This window comes from Pelophylax lessonae (genome assembly GCF_965119305.1).
Source record: "Pelophylax lessonae genome assembly, chromosome: 3".
In the NCBI taxonomy this organism is placed as follows: Eukaryota; Metazoa; Chordata; class Amphibia; order Anura; family Ranidae; genus Pelophylax; species Pelophylax lessonae.
The window spans coordinates 553,946,495-553,952,705 of record NC_138770.1 but is presented as its reverse complement, the minus strand read 5'-3'; positions in this window follow the sequence as shown (position 1 = coordinate 553,952,705).

Genomic DNA, 6,211 nt, shown 5'->3' with positions numbered 1-6,211 from the left:
CAAAGGGGGGTGCAACACTTACCAAGCAAAACTCACAGCTGCTGGGCCATTTCTGAACCTCAAGGAGAACCTTGTATACACATGCCTTCAAACCAGGACACACAATAATCACCCTGGTTCAGTGGATGAATTAGGTGGAGTACACACAATAATCACCCTGGTTCTGTGGATGAATTAGGTGGAGTACACACAATAATCACCCTGGTTCTGTGGATGAATTAGGTGGAGTACACACAATAATCACACTGGTTCTGTGGATGAATTAGGTGGGGTACACACAATAATCACCCTGGTTCTGTGGATGAATTAGGTGGGGTACACACAATAATCACCCTGGTTCTGTGGATGAATTAGGTGGAGTACACACAATCATCACCCTGGTTCTGTGGATGAATTAGGTGGAGTACACACAATAATCACACTGGTTCTGTGGATGAATTAGGTGGAGTACACACAATAATCACCCTGGTTCTGTGGATGAATTAGGTGGAGTACACACAATAATCACCCTGGTTCTGTGGATGAATTAGGTGGAGTACACACAATAATCACACTGGTTCTGTGGATGAATTAGGTGGGGTACACACAATAATCACCCTGGTTCTGTGGATGAATTAGGTGGAGTACACACAATAATCACCCTGGTTCTGTGGATGAATTAGGTGGAGTACACACAATAATCACACCTGGTTCTGTGGATGAATTAGGTGGGGTACACACAATAATCACACTGGTTCTGTGGATGAATTAGGTGGAGTACACACAATAATCACCCTGGTTCTGTGGATGAATTAGGTGGGGTACACACAATAATCACCCTGGTTCTGTGGATGAATTAGGTGGGGTACACACAATAATCACCCTGGTTCTGTGGATGAATTAGGTGGAGTACACACAATAATCACCCTGGTTCTGTGGATGAATTAGGGGGGGGTACACACACATAATCACCCTGGTTCTGTGGATGAATTAGGTGGGGTACACACAATAATCACCCTGGTTCTGTGGATGAATTAGGTGGAGTACACACAATAATCACACTGGTTCAGTGGATGAATTAGGTGGGGTACACACAATAATCACACTGGTTCTGTGGATGAATTAGGTGGGGTACACACAATAATCACACTGGTTCTGTGGATGAATTAGGTGGGGTACACACAATAATCACCCTGGTTCTGTGGATGAATTAGGTGGGGTACACACAATAATCACCCTGGTTCTGTGGATGAATTAGGTGGAGTACACACAATAATCACCCTGGTTCTGTGGATGAATTAGGTGGAGTACACACAATAATCACCCTGGTTCTGTGGATGAATTAGGTGGAGTACACACAATAATCACCCTGGTTCTGTGGATGAATTAGGTGGGGTACACACAATAATCACCCTGGTTCTGTGGATGAATTAGGTGGGGTACACACAATAATCACACTGGTTCTGTGGATGAATTAGGTGGAGTACACACAATAATCACCCTGGTTCTGTGGATGAATTAGGTGGGGTACACACAATAATCACCCTGGTTCTGTGGATGAATTAGGTGGGGTACACACAATAATCACACTGGTTCTGTGGATGAATTAGGTGGAGTACACACAATAATCACCCTGGTTCTGTGGATGAATTAGGTGGGGTACACACAATAATCACCCTGGTTCTGTGGATGAATTAGGTGGGGTACACACAATAATCACCCTGGTTCTGTGGATGAATTAGGTGGGGTACACACAATAATCACCCTGGTTCTGTGGATGAATTAGGTGGGGTACACACAATAATCACCCTGGTTCTGTGGATGAATTAGGTGGGGTACACACAATAATCACCCTGGTTCTGTGGATGAATTAGGTGGGGTACACACAATAATCACCCTGGTTCTGTGGATGAATTAGGTGGAGTACACACAATAATCACCCTGGTTCTGTGGATGAATTAGGTGGGAGTACACACAATAATCACCCTGGGTCTGTGGATGAATTAGGTGGGAGTACACACAATAATCACCCTGGTTCTGTGGATGAATTAGGTGGAGTACACACAATAATCACCCTGGTTCTGTGGATGAATTAGGTGGAGTACACACAATAATCACCCTGGTTCTGTGGATGAATTAGGTGGTAATATCAACACAAATAATCACCCTGGTTCTGTGGATGAATTAGGTGGGGTACACACAATAATCACCCTGGTTCTGTGGATGAATTAGGTGGGGTACACACAATAATCACCCTGGTTCTGTGGATGAATTAGGTGGGGTACACACAATAATCACCCTGGTTCTGTGGATGAATTAGGTGGGGTACACACAATAATCACCCTGGTTCTGTGGATGAATTAGGTGGGGTACACACAATAATCACCCTGGTTCTGTGGATGAATTAGGTGGAGTACACACAATAATCACCCTGGGTTCTGTGGATGAATTAGGTGGGGTACACACAATAATCACCCTGGTTCTGTGGATGAATTAGGTGGAGGTACACACAATAATCACCCTGGTTCTGTGGATGAATTAGGGGGGTACACACAATAATCACCCTGGTTCTGTGGATGAATTAGGTGGGGTACACACAATAATCACACTGGTTCTGTGGATGAATTAGGTGGAGTGCACACAATAATCACCCTGGTTCTGTGGATGAATTAGGTGGAGTACACACAATAATCACCCTGGGTTCTGTGGATGAATTAGGTGGAGTACACACAATAATCACACTGGTTCTGTGGATGAATTAGGTGGAGTGCACACAATAATCACCCTGGTTCTGTGGATGAATTAGGTGGGGTACACACAATAATCACCCTGGTTCTGTGGATGAATTAGGTGGAGTACACACAATAATCACCCTGGGTCTGTGGATGAATTAGGTGGGGTACACACAATAATCACCCTGGGTCTGTGGATGAATTAGGTGGAGTACACACAATAATCACCCTGGTTCTGTGGATGAATTAGGTGGAGTACACACAATAATCACCCTGGTTCTGTGGATGAATTAGGTGGGGTACACACAATAATCACCCTGGTTCTGTGGATGAATTAGGTGGGGTACACACAATAATCACACTGGTTCTGTGGATGAATTAGGTGGAGTGCACACAATAATCACCCTGGTTCTGTGGATGAATTAGGTGGGGTACACACAATAATCACCCTGGTTCTGTGGATGAATTAGGTGGGGTACACACAATAATCACCCTGGTTCTGTGGATGAATTAGGTGGAGTACACACAATAATCACCCTGGGTCTGTGGATGAATTAGGTGGAGTACACACAATAATCACCCTGGTTCTGTGGATGAATTAGGTGGGGTACACACAATAATCACCCTGGTTCTGTGGATGAATTAGGTGGGGTACACACAATAATCACACTGGTTCTGTGGATGAATTAGGTGGAGTACACACAATAATCACCCTGGTTCTGTGGATGAATTAGGTGGGGTACACACAATAATCACCCTGGTTCTGTGGATGAATTAGGTGGGGTACACACAATAATCACCCTGGTTCTGTGGATGAATTAGGTGGGGTACACACAATAATCACCCTGGTTCTGTGGATGAATTAGGTGGAGTACACACAATAATCACCCTGGGTCTGTGGATGAATTAGGGTGGGGGTACACACAATAATCACACTGGTTCTGTGGATGAATTAGGTGGGGTACACACAATAATCACCCTGGTTCTGTGGATGAATTAGGTGGGGTACACACAATAATCACACTGGTTCTGTGGATGAATTAGGTGGAGTACACACAATAATCACCCTGGGTCTGTGGATGAATTAGGTGGAGTACACACAATAATCACCCTGGTTCTGTGGATGAATTAGGTGGAGTACACACAATAATCACCCTGGTTCTGTGGATGAATTAGGTGGGGTACACACAATAATCACCCTGGTTCTGTGGATGAATTAGGTGGGGTACACACAATAATCACACTGGTTCTGTGGATGAATTAGGTGGAGTACACACAATAATCACCCTGGTTCTGTGGATGAATTAGGTGGGGTACACACAATAATCACCCTGGTTCTGTGGATGAATTAGGTGGAGTACACACAATAATCACCCTGGTTCTGTGGATGAATTAGGTGGAGTACACACAATAATCACCCTGGTTCTGTGGATGAATTAGGTGGGGTACACACAATAATCACCCTGGTTCTGTGGATGAATTAGGTGGAGTACACACAATAATCACCCTGGTTCTGTGGATGAATTAGGTGGAGTGCACACAATAATCACACTGGTTCTGTGGATGAATTAGGTGGGGTACACACAATAATCACACTGGTTCTGTGGATGAATTAGGTGGAGTGCACACAATAATCACCCTGGTTCTGTGGATGAATTAGGTGGGGTACACACAATAATCACCCTGGTTCTGTGGATGAATTAGGTGGAGTACACACAATAATCACCCTGGTTCTGTGGATGAATTAGGTGGAGTGCACACAATAATCACCCTGGTTCTGTGGATGAATTAGGTGGGGTACACACAATAATCACCCTGGTTCTGTGGATGAATTAGGTGGGGTACACACAATAATCACCCTGGTTCTGTGGATGAATTAGGTGGAGTACACACAATAATCACACTGGTTCTGTGGATGAATTAGGTGGAGTGCACACAATAATCACCCTGGTTCTGTGGATGAATTAGGTGGGGTACACACAATAATCACACTGGTTCTGTGGATGAATTAGGTGGAGTACACACAATAATCACCCTGGTTCTGTGGATGAATTAGGTGGAGTGCACACAATAATCACCCTGGTTCTGTGGATGAATTAGGTGGGGTACACACAATAATCACACTGGTTCTGTGGATGAATTAGGTGGGGTACACACAATAATCACCCTGGTTCTGTGGATGAATTAGGTGGGGTACACACAATAATCACCCTGGTTCTGTGGATGAATTAGGTGGAGTACACACAATAATCACCCTGGTTCTGTGGATGAATTAGGTGGAGTACACACAATAATCACCCTGGTTCTGTGGATGAATTAGGTGGAGTACACACAATAATCACCCTGGTTCTGTGGATGAATTAGGTGGAGTACACACAATAATCACACTGGTTCTGTGGATGAATTAGGTGGGGTACACACAATAATCACCCTGGTTCTGTGGATGAATTAGGTGGAGTACACACAATAATCACCCTGGGTCTGTGGATGAATTAGGTGGAGTACACACAATAATCACCCTGGTTCTGTGGATGAATTAGGTGGAGTGCACACAATAATCACCCTGGTTCTGTGGATGAATTAGGTGGAGTACACACAATAATCACCCTGGTTCTGTGGATGAATTAGGTGGAGTGCACACAATAATCACCCTGGTTCTGTGGATGAATTAGGTGGGGTACACACAATAATCACCCTGGTTCTGTGGATGAATTAGGTGGAGTACACACAATAATCACCCTGGTTCTGTGGATGAATTAGGTGGAGTACACACAATAATCACACTGGTTCTGTGGATGAATTAGGTGGGGTACACACAATAATCACACTGGTTCTGTGGATGAATTAGGTGGAGTACACACAATAATCACCCTGGTTCTGTGGATGAATTAGGTGGAGTGCACACAATAATCACCCTGGTTCTGTGGATGAATTAGGTGGGGTACACACAATAATCACCCTGGTTCTGTGGATGAATTAGGTGGAGTACACACAATAATCACCCTGGTTCTGTGGATGAATTAGGTGGAGTGCACACAATAATCACCCTGGTTCTGTGGATGAATTAGGTGGGGTACACACAATAATCACCCTGGTTCTGTGGATGAATTAGGTGGGGTACACACAATAATCACCCTGGTTCTGTGGATGAATTAGGTGGAGTACACACAATAATCACCCTGGGTCTGTGGATGAATTAGGTGGAGTACACACAATAATCACCCTGGTTCTGTGGATGAATTAGGTGGAGTGCACACAATAATCACCCTGGTTCTGTGGATGAATTAGGTGGAGTACACACAATAATCACCCTGGTTCTGTGGATGAATTAGGTGGAGTGCACACAATAATCACCCTGGTTCTGTGGATGAATTAGGTGGGGTACACACAATAATCACCCTGGTTCTGTGGATGAATTAGGTGGGGTACACACAATAATCACACTGGTTCTGTGGATGAATTAGGTGGAGTACACACAATAATCACCCTGGTTCTGTGGA